This window comes from Callithrix jacchus, chromosome 6 (genome assembly GCF_049354715.1).
Source record: "Callithrix jacchus isolate 240 chromosome 6, calJac240_pri, whole genome shotgun sequence".
NCBI lineage: Eukaryota > Metazoa > Chordata > Mammalia > Primates > Cebidae > Callithrix > Callithrix jacchus.
In genome coordinates this window covers 151020100-151041630 of record NC_133507.1, presented here as the reverse complement: position 1 = coordinate 151041630, position 21531 = coordinate 151020100, and the positions used below count along the sequence as shown (strand labels likewise).

Here is a 21531-nt window from a genome sequence, read left to right as displayed (position 1 = left end):
GTGATCTTGGCTCACTGTAACCTCTGCCTCCTGGGTTCAAGAAATTCTCCTGCCTCAGCCTCCCAAATAACTGGGATTACAGGCGTGCGCCACCACACCAAGCTAGTTTTTGTGTTTTTAGTAGAGATGGGGTTTCATTATGTTGGCTAGGCTGGTCTTGAACTTCTGACCTCAGATGATCCACTTCCCTCGGCCTACCAAAGTGCTGGGTTTACTGGCATGAGACACTGTGCCCAGCCTAATTCATTCCTTTTTATGGCTGAGTAGTATTCCATTGTGTATATGTATATGCCACAGTTTTTTTGTGTACTCATTGATTGATGGGCATTTGAGCTGGTTCCACATTTTCAGCATACACTTCTTAATTAAGGATGGTTAAACAATGCTATGCCCAGTTGTTGAACAAGGCAGCTTCAAAATCTCATTTGATTCTAACAGTCCATGCTTTATGCAATCAGGGAATGGAAGAAGAAAGTTCACATGGGGCTGCACAATATGTCCCTTGGCTTTCTGACATTAGAATGCTTCTGTTTCAGCATTAGACGATTTTTCTTCTGGGAAGATGATATTCTCGGTCCAGTAGAGGCTTGGATATTTTAAAAACAGTTCCACAAAGATGTACTGAGTGTGGGCTGGCACTGTACAGGGTGATTATGTTAAGTAACTTAAGAAAAACCTAGGATGAACCACAAAAGCCACCTAATCTTCCCACTTATATCAATTTCCTTTCATTCATGTACATTTGTTAGCTCAAGTTCCTCCTACCTTGTTCTCCCCAATGAGAAGTCTTTAACATTTCTTGATTAGTGTGCTGTGTTCTTGGATGTTACACGAGACTTTGAAATCCTCAGAGCTCACAGAGGCCTCTTGGGAGAGTGGAGTGGACAGTGTGCCCGTTGACTTCATGCTCTGACAATCATCTTAATTGACTTACTGCTCAGCCAACTTGATTACAAACCCTTCAGGGGCAGGAATGGCCCTTTACCAGGGAATGTTTTGGCACAGCCGCATTGATGCATCCTAAGAGCAAACACCAAGTTATTCCTGTTTTATTATAAAACAATGTGCAAAGCTGACGTTGTCTTTCCTCTTTCCATCCCATTCTCTTGCCAGCTTCTGCCAGTGGATGGGGATTCAGGATAAGGTGGGAGTTAGGGGTGAAAAAAGGGACGGAGTGAAGTGGGCATTGGGGTTTGTAACCACTCATTGTAAGAAACAAGAGGGCCAACAACACAGAAATTTATGAAAGTGGAAGACCTTTGCATATCTATTCCCAGCCAAACTTCATCAGATCATAGGGATAGATTAAACTTTTGGTATATTCTTTCATTGTATGTGTGCGTGTGCGTGTGTGTGTGTGTGTGTGTGTGTGTGTGTGTTTGTATGTGTGTGTGTGTGTGTAGGTAGGCTTGTGTATATTTCTCTTGCAGGCCAGATGATTAAGTATTTTTTGACATGTTTTTAAAAAGTGAGTGTATTATACATATTGTTTCATAACATTCTTTTTTTCAGTGTGTATTTGGCAGTAGATGACAGACATCCTACCATATCAGTTTGTATGGAGTGACCTCATTCGTTTTAACAGTTACATGGTGTCTCTCAAATTTTTATCTCCAGGTCAGAGTCCCCTCCAGACCTATGTACTTGACAGCCTACATGGCATCTCCATTTAGGTGTCCCAGGACATCTTAAGCTCAGTCATCTCCAAACTGAACTCATCATGCTCCCAGCCCCACACAGCTTGCCTTCCAGCAAGAAATGGAAATCCATTTCTTCAAGCCAGACATCTATGAGTCACCCTAGGTGCCTCCCTCTCCCTGTCTTTTCATATTTTTTCCACCTCCAATGCTCTCTGTTTTACTACCTAGAGGATTCTCAAGTCTTCCAGCTTCTGCAGCCCACTGCCAATACCTGCAGACCAGTGGCATTTGCCCCTTGCCTGTGCTGCTGAGATGACCTCCTGCTGTTTCGCCAGCAATTCTCGACCATGCTGCACCCTAGAGCTAGAGTTCTCATGTCTAAGTGAGCATCGGCCTTTGTCTCATCCATGCCCCAGATCCTCCATTCTCCACATGGCTGCAGGGGATCCCTGCCAGTGAGATTCTGATGTAGTTGCTTTTCTGCTTAAACATCTTCTTCATGTTGCTCTTTGGATAGAGGTAGAAATCCTTGGCCTCGTTCACACCATGGTATGTCTTTCGCCTGCCTTTCCAGCCTTATCTCACTCCTGTGACTCCGTTGCCCTGGTTCCAGCCACCTTGACCTTTTATCTCTGTAATACCTCGACCTCTCCTTTGCCACAGGATCCACCCTCTCATCCTTTTGCTTGAACAGCACTTCTTCCTCTCTCCTTTCAGCTTGGTCAGTTACTCCCAGATGTCTCTTGTTTCAGACCTCTGTTAAATGTCCCTTTTTCTCAGGAAGTCTTAGCTAACGGCTTCAAGCTAACTCTCTCTCCATTTTTCTCTTCTGTAGCCCTTTGTATACTTTCCTTCATGACACTGTCTGTTTTCAGCATACATTTGTGTGTGTGACCCTTTGATTACTGCCTGTCTTCCCTTTTGAAATTTTATATTTAATTTTATTTTGAGATGGAGCCTGACTCCTGTCACCCATGCTGAAGTGCAGTGGTGTGATCTCAGCTTTCTGCAACCTCTGCCTTCTGGGTTCAAGCGATTCTCCTGCCTCAGCCTCCCAAGTAGCTGGGATTACAGGTACCTGCCATCATGCCTGGCTAATTTTTGTGATTTTAGTAAAGACAGGGTTTCACCATGTTGGCCAGGCTGATCGCAAACTCCTGCCTCAGATGATCCACCTGCCTCAGCCTCCCGAAGTGCTGGGATTACAGGCATGAGCCACTGTGCCCGCCTGTCTTCTCTTTTTTAAAGGATGGTTAAGCCCCATGAGAGCAGGGGCTGGATCAATTTTATTCATGATTGTATTCCAGTGTCTGACAAATTGTGGACGCTCGGTCAATGTGTTGATGAGATGAATTAATGAAAGAGTATACATGTAGACAGATGTTTTAAGCGATTCCTCTGTTGACAAATCTTTTAGATGTTTGCAATTTCACTTTTGGAAGTACTGTTGAACAAATAAAGACCCTTCTGCAAGCAGTCTCAATCAGAGCTGGCAGGTGGAGGACTGACATGATTTCAATTTGATATTTTATCTGGGTTTGTTCTCAAAGGGGATTCGTTTTTTTAAAAGGATTTTATGTGCGCAGAATTGAATTGATGATAATACTTGGTTTGTGACACTCTCTAGCCTGTTTTTACATATTTACTAAGCACCAGTGAAACCATCACCAAAAACAGAAGTTATTTCTGACAACTACCCTTGTAGGCTCCTCCTTTATCCGTCCCTTCACCTCTCCTTTCCCTCCAGAGGTAACAACCACCCTGAATCTTGAGTTGATCAGTTCTTTGTTTTCCTTTTTAATCAGTTTACTATTTACATGTTTTAATAGAAATGTTTATTTTTAATTATTTTAAAATTCATAAAAGTGGCATCATGCATGATTCGTGTTAAGAGTATCATGCGTGCAATTCTCTGGTACGTCCTTTGTCACTTACTACTGTTACTACTAAGACATCCATCATAGTGTTGGCGTTCTTGACAGCTATATAAAATTCCATTAATCTATTCTATGAACAGGGACAGCTATGCATTCTTGTATGTCTTCTGTTGTATAGGTGCTAGAGGTTTTTCAGGTATATACCTAGAAGTAAAATTGTGGAACATAAAATATATAATTGACCAATTACAGGTGGTCATATCAAACTGCTTTTTCTAAGTGTTACACTCATATCTACTCACACGTGCAGCATATGAGTGAGTTTGTAGACTGATATCTTCTTCAGCAGGTGATAGTGTCAGAATTTTTAATGCTTGCCAACTAGATAGGTATAAAAAGGTATCTCATTATGGTCTCTGCAGTCTGCTGATCACTAATAAAACTGAACTCTTCTTCATATGTTTATTAGCCATTATCTGTGTATGTGCATGCACTCTTCTTGTTGATTTGTTAGAATTCTTTATTTTTGATACTAATAATTTGTTATACAAATTATAAATATGTAATTTGTCTTTTCACTTCAAGGGGTCTTTTGAGGAATAGACATTATATTTCTCAGTTTACTTTTCTGGCTAACACATTTATGTCTGATTTAAGAAAACCTTTCTCTGCATGAAGATCTAAAGGATGTTAATCTGTATTTTCCAGTAAACATTTAAAAATTTTGTTTTATACCGAAGTCTTTAATCAACGTGAATTTGATTTACATATATGTAGTATGAAATAGGGATTCAGTTTCCTATTTTATAATTTTATTTATAATCTTCAGAAATACATCATTTCTACAAATACGTAGTATATGAGACTTTATAATGTGTCCCTATTTCTTCAGAGCTACAAACAGAATTCAGAATAACTAAATACCTGTGTATTTTAAATTGTGCCTGTTCTCTTCTCAGCATTTCTGCACTATCGTGGTTTAACCATTTATTTGAAATTTCTAGAAACATAATTAACTATTTTTGCTTGTTAATAGGGAAAAGAATTTTGTGGTTACCATCTATGCTGATTTAATTCTTCAACGCTAATAGCATATCCTAACACATGTAGGCATATAGGAATCTTCTTGGGCCTTCTAACAACAATATCAATCATAGGAGTATAGTCATGTATCACCTCCATGATGGGCCGCATACTGATGGTCAGTGATGGTCTGCATGAACAGTGGTGTGCCATAAGGTTACAATGATGTATTTTGATGGCGACTTTTCTGTTTAGATATGTTTAGATGTGCATGAACAGTGGTGTGCCATAGGTTACAACACTGTATTTTAATGTAACGTCTCTAGGTTTAGGTATGTTTAGACACACAAATACTTATCATTGTGTTCCAATTGCCTACAGTATTCAGTACCATAACATGCTGTACAGACTTGTAGCCTAGGAGAAATAGGCTAGCCTGTACACCCTAGGTGTGTAGTAGGCTATATCATCTAGGTTTGTGTAAGTACATTCCATGACATTAGCATGATGGCAAAATCACCTAATGACACGTTTTTTAGGATATATCCCCATCATTAAGCAATGCATGATTGTAATGCTTCGACTTTCAATTGACATCAAGACCATAGCATTGTTGCACTACAAGTATATGAACTTTGATAATTGTACGTAGACTCCTGTTATGGTTTGGCTCTGTGTCCCCACCCAAATCTCACCTTGAATTGTAATAATCCCCATGTGTTAAGGGTGGGACCAGGTGGAGATAATTAACTCATGGGAGCTGTTTCCTTCATGTCATTCTTGTGATAGTAAGTTCTTAAAAGATCTGATGGTTTTATAATGGCTTTGCTCGGTTCTCATTCTTCTCTTTCCTGCCACCAAGTAAAGAAGGACATGTTTTTTTACTCTTCCACCATGAATGTAAGTTTCTTGAGGCCTTTCAGCCCTGTGGAACTGTAAGTCAATTAAATCTCTTTCCTTTAGAAATTACCCAGTTTAGGGTATTTTTTCGTAGCAGCATGAGGATGAACTAATACAACTCTGAATCAGTGTGGTGACTGCTGGTAGATTTGTCAGAATTGTGCTGGAACCCAAGAGATGGCAAATTGATCTTGATTCACAAAACAGCCATCTTCTATGTCTTCTATTAAGACAACAAAACTTTTTTATAGCCCCAAACTTGTAAGTAATAGCAAGTTATGGCTTTAGTAAGCTGCTTTCTAACAGTAGTTCTGCCATTTTCTGAATATTGCAGATTGAAAATTCCCGTTTTCATGAAATAATATAAAATTAGATATAGGTGCCTTTGAGCATTGGTCACAGTTTAAACAAGTTTCCAAAATAATTTTTTTTTACGTTGACATCATATGGTTTTATTTTCTGAGATTCTTGAAACATGCATAATTTGCTTAGAGTTAGTTTTCCATGTGTGAGAAAAATCCCTCCATGTGAAAGGTCTTTCTTGTTGAATAGAATTTTAAGGCAACCGTAACAGCAATTTTAAAGAATTCATTTCTGCTCTCTTTGAATTTGTAGCTCTCCTGTCATCTGTCTCATCTTCCACTCTGCTCAAAGGACACCTCTGCATCTGTCAGGGTCTCTCTGACTCCCAGCTACTTTTCTTCATTGCCCTTTCGCAGAGATGGGTCAAGGGGATTCCCTTGGCTCTGGTGTTTTTTATGCTCTAGCACAAATCCTGATCAGGGGTAGAAGAGATTTAGGAAATGTTGCGTTGGCATCATTAACTCCCTCTTTGCTCATTTACCTGATGACTTGTTCTTGCAGTTTCCTTAAGCAGGTTTATTCTTTGCCAGTTCCAATTCCCTGCCCTCCCCAAAATTTCTCTCTCCCTTTTACCTTAGCTTCTAGTGCTGCTTTTTTTTTTATTGCAGCCAACACACACACACACACACACACACACACACACACACACACACACACACACAGTGACAATACATAATCCCCAAACCTCAGTGGCATCCAAGCCAAGGATAATTTTTGCTTGTGTCATAGTCTGATGAGGGCACTTAGCCTCCAGGAGGTGACTCAGGGATTTAAGTTCCTTCATATTATGAAGATATCACCCTCAAGAGGTGGCCTTCACAGTTGCTGCTGAAGGCAAAGGGACAGCTGGAGGTATATAATGGTCTTAGGGCAGTGCCTAGTAGCATCTGTTATCCGTTCCACAACATGCCATTTGCCAGAATTCAGTTCCTTATTCCCTAAAGTCTCTGACTAGGAAGAGGAAACAACATGAGGAACACGTCTTGTCCAGGCCTTGCCAGGTGCAAGCAGCAGTAACTGTTGGGGCTGGGATTTGAACCCAGGTACTTCTGCAGGATTATTGATCATCTTACTGTACTGTTTTTCTGTGTTTGCAACTATGTGGTGTGCTGAGTACTTTCCTGTCACAAATGCATGATTTAAGACTATATAATCCCTTCAGCATTTCCATGTCAAAAGGTCTCTTTACAGTAAAATAAATATTAGACAATTTTGTCTAAAAGAGGGGGCTGATGCTCAAACGAGGAGCTTTCTAATGAATTTTCTGAAAATCTTTTTTGTTGTTTATCACTTTTTTCTGAAAGGTATTACAGGGCCAGGTGTGGTGGCTCATGCCTGTAATCCTAGCACTTTGGGAGGCCGAGGCCAGCAGATCACCTGAGTTCAGGAGTTTGAGACCAGCCTGACCAACATGGCGAAACCCTCTCTGTACTAAAAATTACAAAAATTAGCCAGGTATGGTGACAGACGCTTGTCATCCTAGTTACTTGGGAGGCTAAGGTAGGAGAATCACGTGAACCCAGGAGGTGGAGGTTGCAGCAAGCCGAGATCACGCCACTGCACTCCAGACTGGGTGACAGAGTGAGACTCTGCCTCAAAAACAAACAAACAAACAAATAAGTAAAGGATAGTACAAAGGATGTAGATAAAGAGATATGTAGGGCATCAATATATATGTGACTTAGTGTGTGTACACACGTGCATGCACAGACAAACTCACACACACATCATCACCAGAGGCTGTCCCTTGGTTTTCAAACACAGATCATTTACATCAAAAGAATACACACTGGCTGGGTGTGGTGACTCATTTCTGTAATCCCAGCACTTTGGGAGGCTGACGTGGGCAGATCACCTGAGGTCGGGAGTTTGAGACCAGCCTGACCAAATGGAGAAACCCTGTCTCTACTAAAAATACAAAATTAGCCAGATGTGGTGGTGCATGCCTGTAATCCCAGCTACTCGGGAAGCTGAGGCAGGATAATGGCTTGAACCCGGGAGGCAGAGGTTGCGGTGAGCTGAGATTGCATCATCGCACTCCAGAACCTGAGCAACAAGTATGAAACTGTCTCAAAAAAAACAAAAAAATACACAACTCTGCTGGGCATGGTGGCAGGCCGAGGTGGGCAGATCACTCAAGCCCAGGAGTTTGAGACCAGCCTGGGCAACATGGCAAAATCCCATCTCTGCAAAAAGTTAAAAAATTAGCTGGGCATGGTGGTGTGCATCTGTAGTACCAGCTACTTGGGAGGCTGAGATGGGAGAATTGCTTGAGCCCAGGAGGCAGAGGTTGCAGTGAGCTAAGAGAGTGCTACTGCACTTCAACCCGGGTGACAGAGTGAGACACTGTCTCAAAACAAATAAACAAAAAGTATATATACCGCAAAAGATACCTCCACATTACTAGAATCTATGCAGTCATTAGTAATCAGTCCAGCCCATCATGTTGCATGAATGTCTCCCAGGCTGTGGACACTGGGTTTCAGGATTCCTTTTTATCTCATGTGGTCCAAAAGCAGAAGTGGTCTTGGCAAACATGTATTGGACCCTTTCAGGCATCTGTTATGATTGAGCTTCCGAGACAATGTCATCTCTTACTCTGAGACTCTTTTGAGATGAGAGTGCATTCCATTTATTTATTCCCTTATCCTCAGCTACTGTTTCTCCTTTTTTCTCCATTGTCATTTATTTTCATTCAACTTTTCCACTAGGTTTGGTAACAATGCTAGTCGAGCAAGGGCCTCCCCTCCATCCCCATTCACCTAGGGTAAGGTTACATCGGCTTTGAACTGGCGAGTCATTTTTACCACCCAGGCAATATAGCTATATTCACTCTTAGCTCCAGTTTGGCCATTTGGGGTCAAAGCATAACCTACCCCCATTAAGCCCTTAGGAATTCTGACATAAGGTTTAAACCCATAGTTACAGGTTTTTGTTTAGAAATCATCTCTGCTTCTAGCACCTGCAGTTACAGTCCTGGTACAAGGACCATTGTTATCAGGGAGAAGAAGAAAAATAATTATTTTGGGGGCAACTTGGGAAAGAAAGAAACAAATTATAGTTGTTATACCAGTGTGCTCTCTACCTTGGCAAGAATTGCTTAATCATATCAGCATCCTCCCCACTCCCTCCCTCTCCCCAAGATCAACCAGAGAAACAGAAATATCTGATGGGGATGCCCCTTTAATCCCATTTATATTCAGTGTGAGCACACACCTGCGAAGCCAGGTAAGCCAGCCCTGCATGCCATCTCCCTGTTGCAGACAACCTTTGTTTCAGTTGCCTGTCCTATATCTCTATCAAACTATTACTCTAAGGAGGGTAGCTCTCTACCCATTGCTGGATGTTATGGGCTGTACAGTGTGTTTGATGGTCAGAAGAAATGAGAAGCATCCAAATCCATGTAATATCTTCTGTTTCTTGTATTTTTGTTTTTGTTATGGCACTCTGAGCATTTTCATCTTCCACAGGGTAAGAAAAGTTCACTCCAGAGTCAGTGTCTATTCACATCAAGATCCATTTGTGGCTCACCAGGCTACCAACATCAGTCCCACTCACCAGCTATGTTCAGGGCCTTCCCTTGCCCACAGTCTGCCCCATAGCCGTTGGCAGCTTCTGTCTCTCTTATTGACAAACAGTACAGTTCTGGCATTATGTACTCAAGGAGGGTGCAAGAGGAACGTGTCTAGATTCAGCCCATCTCTGCACTGCTGCTGTGCCCCCATATCCCATATCCATCCATTTCATGGACTCAGGTGGTCACCTCCAGGGAGCACCTGGAGATACCTGCTTGTTGATTCCAGTCACCTTCTGAACCTGGAAGGGAGTTCTTCTGATGGCACTGACTGGTTCTGCTTTAAGGCACCCCTCAACTCTTCATGGGGCTGGGCCGTATGGGTTTCCTTTGAATAGGCCAGGTTTCCACTGCCTTCTTGCCTGAGTATATGGCCAGGCCATCGGTCACTGCCCAGTGAGTCAGTAAAAACCCAAACACAGGGGCTTCCACCACTGGTAATTCTTCCGTTACTCTTAGAAAAACAGCATGCAATCCAGCCCACCAAGCAGATCCATTTTTATCTTCTTTGATCGAAGTGGTAGCTTTCCAAACAGGATATTGTCCATTCACTTTGGAACTGCTGTCTGTAAGCCAGGCTGCTCCTTCTTGGACCGCTGAGAGCTGCTGAACATCCTTGAACCAATTATTTTTCCATAGGAAAAGTGCATTTTCTTTGTCGAGGAACTATTTATAATTAATTAGTATCAATTAACCTCCGAAGCACCAGATAAACACACAAAAACCTTTGAACAGAGGGGAGTGTGTCTTCCTTTTGAAAATGTATCCCACTGTGCTCTGCTTATTACAAGTTTGATCATGCAGAATTATTTTGTTTGATGAATGAATTAATTCAAACTATGTTGTTGTCACCAGAGAACAAAAACTCTCAACAAAGACTCTTCACAGGGGCATTGTTATCTTGACACAATGCTCATTTCTCTTGAGAGGAGAATGTTTCTTGGTAAGGGAAAATATTTTCAGCAAAGAATCTGCAGCTCCAAATTTGTTAATATTTTTGACATTTTTCCTTTAATTTCTATGTCAAGTGCCAGTACAAAAAGAATTTTTTAGTTGTGGGTAATCTAGAAATGCATAAATATGGCAGGTTGGGTTTTGAGTTGGTTAGTTTTCTTTCTTTTTCTTCGTTTTTCAACCTCATATACGTATCATTTCTTTGTGGTGAGAACACTTAAAATCCACTTTCTTAGCAATTTTCAAGGATAGCATACATGATTACAAACTGTAGTCACGGTATCGGTATCGTGCAATAGATCCCTGGATACATTCCTCCTGCCTGAGATTTTGTATCCTTTGACCCAACTAGGTACTTTTAAATCTCTCCAATCCTGCCCTCCCCTCCTCCCACTTTCCTGGTAGTCACCATTCTCTCTACTTCCATGAGTTTGCCTGTTTTAGATTCATCATGTAGGTGGTATCACATAGCATTTGTCCTTCTGTGTCTGGCTTATTTCCCTTAGCACTGTGTCCTCCAAGTTCATTCATGTTGCAGATGACACAATATTCTTTTTTTGAAAACCAGACATATGTTTTAACTCCTAAGTGGGAGCTAAGCTCTAAGGATGTAAATAAAGGCATAAGAATAACACAATGGACTCTGGGGACTTGGGGGAAAGGGTGGGGGAGGGGGTGAGGAATAAAAAGACTACAGATTGGGTACAATATATACTGCCTGGGTGATGGGAGCATCAAAATCTTGCAGATCACCACTGAAGAACTTATCCATTTAGTCATTACACCATCTGCAACCCAAAACCTACGGACATTTTTTAAAAGGCCGGTATTCTATTGTATATACATACACATGCCTTTATTCACTTACCTGTTGACGAACACTTAGACTGAATCTATATCTTGACTATTATAAACAATGCTGCAGTGAACATGACAGTACAAATATCACCTCAAAATACTGATTGCAATTCCTTTGGATATGTACTCGGTAATGAGATTGCCGAATTGTACAGTAGTTCTATTTTAGTTTTTTTTTTTTTTTTGAGACAGAGTTTCGCTCTTGTTACCCAGGCTGGAGTGCAATGGCGCGATCTCGGCTCACCACAACCTCTGCCTCCTGGGTTCAGGCAATTCTCCTGCCTCAGCCTCCTGAGTAGCTGAGATTACAGGCACGTGCCACTGTGCCCAGCTAATTTTTTGTATTTTTAGTAGAGACGGGGTATCACCGTGTTGACCAGGATGGTCTCGATCTCTTGACCTCGTGATCCACCTATTTTAGTTTTTTGAGGAATCTAAATATTGGTTTTCACAATAGTTACACTAATTTGCATTCCCAACAGTGTTCAAGAGTCCCTTTTTCTCCACTTCCTTACCAACACATACTATCTTTTGTCTTTTTGATAATAGTCATTCTGACAGGTGTGACTTGGTATCTCATTGTGGTTTTAATTTGCACTTTCCTGATGATCAGCGATGTTGACCCTTCTTTGATATAGCTATTGGCCATTTGTATGTTAGAAAGTCTATCTAGGCTCATTTGTTTTCTTGCTATTGAGTTGTTTGAATATTTAGAATAGCAATTCCTTATCAGACATATCATTTGCAAGTATTTTCTCTTATTTGTTAGGTTGTCTTTTCACTCCATTGGTTGCTTCTTTTTCTGTACAGAAGCTTTTTAGTTTGATGTAATCCTGTTTATCTATTTTTGCTTTTGTTACCTGTCCTTTTGGGGTTATATCCAAAAAAATCATTGCATAGACCAATGTCATGGGACTCTTCTCCCATTTTTTTTCTGTTTAACAGTTTCAGATCTGATATTTAAGTTTTTAAACAGATGTTTTGCATATGTTATGAGATCAGAGTCTAATTTCATTCATTTGCATGTGGATGTCCACTTTTTCCACCGCCACTTATTTTAGAGATTGTCCTTTCCCCATTTTATGTTTTTGGCATCATTGTTGAGAATCAAGTGACAGTAACATAGATTTATTTCTAGGCTCTCTGTTGTGTTCCATTAGTGTATGCATCTGTTTTCATGCCAGTACCATGCTGTTTCGATTGCTATACTTTTGTAATATATTTTGGAATAAGATAGTGTGATGCCTCCAGCTTTGCTCATTTTACTCCAGATTGATTTTAGCTATTTGGAGTCATTTGTGGGTCCATACAAATTTTAGAATTGTTTTTTTTCTATTTCTGCGGAAAATGTCATTGGAATTTTCATTTATTTTTTGTTTGGTTTTAATTGTATTTTAGGTTCTGGGGTACATGAGCAGATCATGCAGGATTGTTGCATAGGTACATACATGGCAAGGTGGTTTGCTGCCTTCATCCCCCCACCACCTATATCTGGTATTTCTCTGCTTGTTATCCCTCCCCACCCTCCCCAGCTCTGCTGTACCTCCCTCAGACCCCCCAACTGACTGCAGTATGTGATGCTCCCCTTCCTATGTCCACGTGTTCTAATTGTTTAACATCTGCCTGTGAGTGATAACATGTGGTGTTCGGTTTTCTGTTCTTGTGTCAGTTTGCTGAGAATGATGGTTTCCAGATTTGTCCATGTCCCTGTGAATGACATGAACTCATCATTTTTTATGGCTGCCTAGTATTCTATGGTGTATATATGCCACATTTTCTTTATCAAGTCTATAGTTGATGGACATTTGGGTTGGTTCCAGGTTTTTGCTATTGTAAACAGTGCTACAATGAACATATGTGTGCATGTGTCTTTACAACAGGACAATTTATAATTCTTTGGGTATATCCCCAGTAATGGGATTGCTGGGTCAAATGGTATTTCTATTTCTAGGTCCTTGAGGAATTGCCACACTGTCTTCCACAATGGTTGCACTAATTTGCACTCCCACCAACAGTGTAAAAGTGTTCCTATTTCTCCACATCCTCTCCAGCATCTGTTGTCTCCAGATTTTTTGATGATTGCCATTCTAACTGGTGTGAGATGGTATCTCAATGTGGTTTTGCTTTGCATTCCTCTAATAACCAGTGATGATGAGCATTTTTCATATGTTTTTTGGCCTCATAGATGTCTTCTTTTTTAAAGTGTCTGTTCATATCCTTTACGCAAGTTTGAATGGATTTTTTTCTTGTAAATCTGTTTTAGCTCTTTGTAGATTCTGGATCTACGCCCTTTGTCAGATGTGTAGATTGCAAAAATATTTTTCCATTCTGTTGGTTGCCAGTTGGCTCTAATGATTGTTTCCTTTGCTGTACAGAAGATCTGGAGCTTAATTAGATCCTATTTGTCTATTTAGGCTTTTGTTGCCATTGCTTTTGGTGTTTTAGCCACGAAGTCCTTGCCTATGCCTATGTCCTGAATGGTTTTGCCTAGGTTTTCTTCTAGGGTTTTTATGGTGTTAGGTCTTATGTTTAAGTTTTTAACTCATCTGGAGTTAATTTTAGTGTAAGGTGTCAGGAAGGCATCCAGTTTCTACTTTGTGCACATTGCTAGCCTGTTTTCCCAACATCATTTTTTAAACAGGGAATCCTTTCCCCATTGCTTATTTTTGTCAAGTTTGTCAAATATCAGATGATTGTAAATGTGTGGTGTTGCTTCTGGGGCCTCTGTTCTGTTCCATTGGTCTATGTCTCTGTTTTGGTACCAGTACCATGCTGTTTTGATTACTGTAGCCTTATAGTATAGTTTGAAGTTAGGCAGCATGATGCCTCCAGCTTTGTTCTTTTTCCTTAGGATTATGTTGGCTACGTGGGGTCTCTTTTGGTTTTATATGAAGTTTGAAGTAGTTTTTTCCAGTTCTGTGAAGAAGGTCATTGGTAGCTTGATGGGGATAGTGTTGAATCTATAAATTACTTTTGGCAATATGACCAGTTTCACGATATTGATTCTTCCCAACCATGAGCATGGACTGCTTTTCCATCTCTTTGTGTTCTCTCTTATTTCCTGAGCAGTGGTTTGTAGTTCTCCTTGAAGAAGTCCTTTACATCCTTCGTTAGTTGTATTCCTAGGTATTTTATTCTTTCTGTAGCAATTGTGAATGGGAGGTCACTTTTGATTTGGCTCTCTGTTTGTCTGTTATTGCTGTATAGGAATGCTTGTGATTTCGGCACATTGATTTTGTATCCTGAGACTGCTGAAGTTGCTTATCAGTTTCAGGAGATTTTGGGCTGAGACAATGGGGTTTTCCAAATATATAATCATGTCATCTGCAAATAGAGACAATTTGGCTTCCTCTTTTCCTAATTGAATATCCTTTATTTCTTTTTCTTGCCTGATTGCTCTGGCTAGAACTTCCAATATTATATTGAATAGGAGTGGTGAGAGAGGGCATCCTTGTCTAGTGCTAGATTTCAAAGGGAATGCTTCCAGTTTTTGCCCATTCAGTATGATATTGGCTGTGGGTTTGTCATAAATAGCTTTTATTATTTTGTGATATGTACCATTGATACCTAGCTTATTGAAGGTTTTTAGCATAAAGTGCTGTTGAATTTTGTTGAAGGCCTTCTCTGCATCTATTGAGATAATCATGTAGTTTTTGTCTTTGGTTCTGTTTTTGTGATGGATTGCATTTATAGACTTACGTATGTCAAACCAGCCTTGCATTTCTGGGATGAAGCCTACTTGATCATGATGAGTAAGCTTTTTGATTTGCTGTTGCATTCTGTTTGGCAGTATGTTATGGAATATTTTTGCATTGATGTTCATCATGGATATTGGCCTGTAGTTTTCTTTTTTTTTTGTTGTGTCTCTGCCCAGTTTTGGTATTAGGATTATATTGGTATCATAAAACGAGTTGGGGAGGATTCCCTTTTTGTGTTTTGTTTGAAACAGTTTCAGAAGGAATGATACCAGGTCTTCTTTGTACATCTGGTAGAATTCGGCTGTAAACCCATATGGACCTGGGCTTTTTTTAGGTGGTAGGCTATTAATTGCTGCCTCAGCTTCAGCCCTTGTTATTGGTCTGTTCAGAGTTTCAACTTCTTCCTGGTTTAGTCTTAGGAGATTGCAAGCGTCCAGGAATTTATCCATTTCTTCCAGATTTGCTGGTTTGTGTGCATAACGTTTGTAGTAATCTCTAATGATAGTTTGTATTTCCATGGAATTGGTGGTGATATCCCCTTTATCGTTTTTTATTGCATCTATTTGATTCTTCTCTCTTTTCTTTTTTATTAGTCTGGCTAGTGATCTATTTATTTTGTTGATCTTTTCAAAAAACCAGCTCCTGGATTTTTTGATTTTTTTAAGGGTTTTTTTTTGTGTGTCTTTATCTCCTTCAGTTCTGCTCTGATCTTAGTTATTTCTTGACTTCTGCTAGCTTTTGAGTTTCTTTGATCTTACTCCTCTAACTCTTTCAGTTATGAAGATAGGGTGTCAATTTTAGATCTTTCCTTGCTCCTCATGTGGGCATTTATTGCTATGAATTTCCCTCTAGATATTACTTTAAATGTGTCCCAGAGATTCTAGTATGTTGTGTCTTTATTCTTGCTGGTTTCGAAGAACATCTTTATTTCTGCCTACATTTCATTGTTTATCCAGTTGACATTCAGGAGCCAGTTGTTCAGTTTCCATGAAGTTGTGCAGTTCTGAGTTCTAATTTGATTGCACTGTGGTCTGAGAGACTGTTTGTTATGATTTCCATTATTTTTCATTTGCTGAGGAATGATTTACTTCCAATTATGTGGTCAATTTTAGAGTAAGTGTGACGTGGTGCTAAGAAGAATGTATATTCTGTGGATTTGGGGTGGAGAGTTCTGTAAATGTCTATTAAGTTTGCTTGGTCCAGATCTGCATTCAAGTCCTGGATATCCTTGTTTCTTTTCTGTCTCATTGATCTGACTAATATTGACAGTGGAGTGTTAAAGTCTCACACTAGTTTTGTGCAGGAGTCTAAGTCTCTTTGTAGGTCATTAGGAACTTGGTTTATGTATCTGGATGCTCCTCTATTGGGCGCATTTATATTTAGAATAGTTAGCTCTTCTTGTTGTATTGATCCTTTTGCCGTTATGTAATGCCCTTCTTTGTTTCTTTTGATTTTTGTTGGTTTAAAATATGTTTTATCAGAGACTAGGATTGCCACCCTGGCTTTTTTTTTTTTTTTTTTTTTTTTTTGCTCTCCATTTGCTTGGTAAATCTTCTTTCATCCCTTTATTTTGAGTCTATGTGCATCTTTGCACGTGAGGTGGGTCTCCTGAATACAGCACACCAATGGTTCTTGGCTTTTTATCCAATTTGCCAGTTTGTATCTTTTTACTGGGGCATTTGGTCCGTTTACATTTAATGTTAATGTTGTTAAGTGTGAATTTGATCCTGCCATTTTATTACTGTTTGGTTGTTTTGCCCTTTGGTTGGCATAATTTCTTCATTGGATCATTGGTCTTTACCATTGGCTTCTTTTTTTGCAGTGGCTAGTAGTGGTTTTTCCTTTCTGTGTTTAGTGCTTCCTTCAGGAGCTCTTGTAAGGCAGGTCTGGTAGTGACAAAATCTCTCAGCAATTGCTTGTCCATAAAGGATTTTATTTCTCTATCACTTATGAAGCTTAGTTTGGCTGGATATGAAATTCTGGGTTGAAAGTTCTTTTCTTTAAGGATGTTGAATATTGGCCCCCACTCTTTTCTGGTTTATAGGGTTTCTGCTGAGAGATTTGCTGTGAGTCTGATGACCTCCTCTTTATGGGTGACCTCACCTTTCTCTCTGCCTGCCCTTAGTACTTTTTCCTTCATTTTGACCCTGGTGAATCTGACAATGATGTGCCTTGGGGTTGCTCTTCTAGAGGAGTATCATTGTGGTGTTCTCTGTATTTCCTGTGTTTGAATGTTGGCCTGCCTTGCTAGGTTGGGAAGTTCTCCTGGATAATATCCTGAAGAGTGTTTTCCAGCTTGGATTCATTCTCCCCATCATCTTCTGGTACACCGATCAAGCATAGATTAGGTCTTTTTACCCATAATTCTTGAAGACTTTGTTCATTTCTTTTCACTCTTTGTTTTCTTTTCTTGCCTTCTCGTTTTATTTCATTGAGTTGATCTTTAATCTCTGATATCCTTTCTTCTGCTTAATCCATTCAGCTATTAAAACTTGTGTATGCTTCTTGAAGTTCTTGTGTTGTATTTATCACCTCCATCAAGTCGTTTATGTTCTTCTCTAAGCTGGTTATTCTAGTTAGTATTTCTTCTAATCTTTTTTCAAGGTTTTTAGTTTCTTTGCATTGGGATAGAACATGTTCCTTTAACTCAGAGTAGTTTGTTATTACCCATCTTCTGAAGCCTGCTTCTGTTTTTGTAGGAATTTCATTGAATCTGTAGATTGCTTCAGATAAAGTGAACATTTGAACAATATTAACTCTTCCATTCCATGAACACAGGATATCTTTCTATTTGTTTTTGTCTTCCTCAATTTTTTTTATCAGCATTTTATAATTTTTAATGTATAGACATTTCCCCTACTCAATTTAATGTATTTCTAAGTATTTTATTTTTTTAGTTACTATAAAGGAAACTGCTTCATTTATTTTTAGGTAGTTCATTGTTGGTGTACAGAAATGCTGCTGCCTTTTGTTATGTTGATTTTATATACTGCAAATTTACTGAATTTATTTATTAATTGTAGCAGTCCTTTCGTGGGGTTTTAAAGAGTGTCTATATATAGGATCATGTCATCAGCGAACAGTCTAGCTTCTACCTTTCTGATTTGGATGCCTTTTATTTCTTTTTCTTGCCTAATTGCTTCGGCTAGTATATTCAGTTCTATGTTGAATAAAAGTGGTAAGAGTGGGCCACTCATTCCGGATCTTAGAGGAAAACCTTTCAACTGTTTACTACTGAGTATGATGTTAGCTTTGGACTTGTCAAATATGGCCTTTATTGTGTTGAGATACATTCCTTCTATGCCTAGTTTGTGAAGAGTTTTTATTATGAAAGGATGCTAAGTTTGGTCAAATGCTTTTTCTGCATCTATTGAGTTGATCATGTGGTTTTTGCCCTTCATTCTTTTAAGGTAATGTGTCATGTTTATTGATTTACATATGTTGATCCTTCCTTGCATCCCATGGATAAATCACACTTGATTGTGGTGAATGATTCTGTTAACATGGCATTAAATTCACTTTGCTAGTGTTTGGAGTTTTTTTAAGAATTTTTTTCTTCTATGTTTATCAGGAACATTGACCTATAATTTCATTTTGTTATAGTATCCTTGTCTGGTTTTGGTGTCAGGATAACACTGGCTTTGTAGCAATAAAATGAATTTGGAAATATTCTCTTCTCTTCCATATTTTAGAAAGATCAGAGGCGGAATGCTGTGGACTGAATTATGCCCCTTTAAAATTGGGCTAGATTCTTTATTTTTAAATTTAAATTTTAATTTTTTGTTTTTGAGATGGAGTCTGGCTCTGTCACCCAGGCTGGAGTGCAATAGCATGATCTCAGCTCATTGCAACCTCTGTCTCCCAGATTCAAGTGATTCTCCTGCCTCAGTCTCCCAAGTAGCTGGGATTACAGGTGCCTGCCACCATGCCTGACTAATTTTTTTTTTTTTTTTTTAGCAGAGATGGGGTTTTGCCTTGTTGGCAAGACTGGTCTCAAACTCTTAACCTCAGGTGATCCACCCACCTCGTCCTCCCAAAGTGCTGGGATTACAGGCATGAGACACTGTGCCCAACCCTTTATTTGTTTCCCATGGAGCTCTAATATCATACTATTTGATTCAGAACAAGATTCCTGGAAAGGTTCATGTAACTTATTGCCTGAAGTTACATGAATTCTAAGCGCCAGAGTCAGGTACAAACCTGGTACTATCTGTCCTGGAATCTAGACCCTTATCTGTTCCTCTTGGCCACAGCTTCTAATTCAGTGGTTTAAATCCTGCTGCCACTGGGCTCCCTGGGAAGATTATATAACTTCTCTGGGCCTGCTTCTCTGTGGCTGCAAAGAAACTAGAACAACCTCATCACAGCTGGTTATGAGCATTGAAGGAATGCAAGCACCTGGTCAGTTGTCAGTCCATATACCCCCCACCTGGATCCTGGCACATAGCAGTAGGTGTTCAATAAAGATTTGCTGAATGAATGAATGGGTGAAAACAATGAGATACAGTTTTATATATGCCATACAGGATTATGATAGGGGCTCAATTATCTTATTTCTTCTTCCTCTTCTGTCGCTTGGCTTCTCCCTGTAGCACGTGTATAATCTGTAGCCAGCTTGAGGGCAGCAACAATTCGGTTACTCTTGAGTTTTTCATTATGTCAGTGCCAAGTCCTGTGCCTTACACATAGCAAATACACAATGCATGATTAAGTTGAAATTTAACTTCTTTATCAGGATTTATTGATATTTTATAAGAGCCTTCTAATTCCAAGAATGGAATTTTCCCTCACAGGAGCTATTTCTTTTTCTGAAAAGAATAGCTGTGATACATATTCAGAACCACCACTGCCAAAATATTATTAGCATTATGCAAAGCATTTTTCAACTTCAGAGCACTACACTGTTCCTACTAATTGGTGATTTCAGCCTATTTTAAAAAACTCATGATTTCTGAGGCAACAAGAATGTTGTTGCGTGTGTTCCCACATTTACTCTTTTGCACACTGACTAAGTGTCGGTGCCTTTGCGTTGTTGGTTTGAAATGGGCTACCTCCTGCTGGAAACAAATCCTGACTAGAATTTTCATGAGTCTCCAAACCCAGCCTTTTTTACTTCAAGAAGTGAGTGAATTAGCAGATCATAAATGTGGGTTTTAAAAACTGGGTTAGGCTGGGCCTGATGGCTCATGTCTCTAATCCCAGTGCTTTGGAAAGCTGAGGCAGGAGGATCACTTGAAGCTATGAGTTGGAGACCAGTCTTGGCAACATAATGAAACCCTGTCTCTACAAAAAAAAATAATAATAAAAAAACTTATCTTGGCATGGTGGTATGTGCCTGCATTCATAGGTATTTCCGGAGCTGTAGTAGGAGGATAGCTTGAACCCAGGAGTTTGAGGCTGCAGTGAACTGTGATTGTGCTACTGTACTTTAACCTGGGTGACACACTGAGGCCCCCATCTCAAAAATAAATAACTAAGTAAAAAATGAGTTAGTTCCGAGTTTTAGACTGGCAGAAATCTCAGAACTTACCTCTGTGTGAAGCATGGAAGCAACATTGACTCCATAAGGCTGTGGGACTTGAGCAAGGTCAGGCTCATGGGGGAAACTGGGATGCAGGTGCCTTCACATGGGGCGCATCTTTGAGTCAAAGAGTGTTTCACTGCAATATATGAATGGCTTGTGAATTTTCCATTAGTTAAGAATAGAGTGGAAGGTATGGGCATTTCTCATGGTCTATAAATGTACTGCCCCAGTGTCATTCATCCCTTCTCAGAACCAGACAGTGCACCCCTTGGGGCTCAGGAAGACAAAACGAAACTAGTGACATGGTATGTCAGGTCTTCACTCTAGCCACTTCTCCCTACGGGTTGTGTGACTTTGTGTGATCTCCTAACCTTTCTTAAATCCTTCTGGTTTTCTCATCTTTAAGGAGTTGTAGTAAGACTAATTCATTCAACTGTTATTTACTGAATGTGTACTATGAGCCAGGCATTTTTCTGGGTGTTGAGAATACAGCTGAGAACACAGCCAAGTCCCTGTGCTCATGGAAGTCATATTTTAGTGAGGAAGATGACTATACGATACACATATGCATTTGGTGTGTGTATACAGTGTATGTGTGTGTATGTTTGCCTATATGTATTGTGTGTGTGTGTGTGTGTGTAATCGTGGCAAAAGTGGGAAAAATGGGAAAGTTGTTCTGAAGAGAATACTCAAGATTGTGACTGAACAACCATCTGATAAGAGATCAAGGGTGTGATTCATGGATTTAATCAGCCATCTCAGCAGAAGCCAGAAATTGAGATGGGATTTTGCTATCAAAGACACTATCAGTTTGAACTGCAGGGGAAGGAGAAAGTAGAGGCGGAATGAAGGAAGGCTGTCAAACATCAGGAGTGACAGGTGCTGTGAAGAAAAAATAAAACAGGGGAAAGGGATGAAAAAAAATGGGAATAGGATTGTAGATAGGTTGACTAGGAAAAGCCTCCTAGAAGGGGAAATGTTTGTGAAGAGGCTGAATAAAATGAGCTTGTAAACAGTGTGACTATCAGGGGAATAGTATTGCAGGCAGAGGGAATAGTTATATGCTATGCACATGTGCTATGATCTGTGTTTGTATTTCCCTAAAATTCATATGTTGAAA

The 21531-nt window shown here is 39.8% G+C and overlaps 1 protein-coding gene across 2 annotated transcripts in view; it reads left to right on the top strand.

The window, feature by feature from the left end:
- DNER (delta/notch like EGF repeat containing) overlaps nucleotides 1-21531 on the top strand; it is a 379011-nt gene that overhangs the window by 207835 nt on the left and 149645 nt on the right. The window lies entirely within an intron of this gene.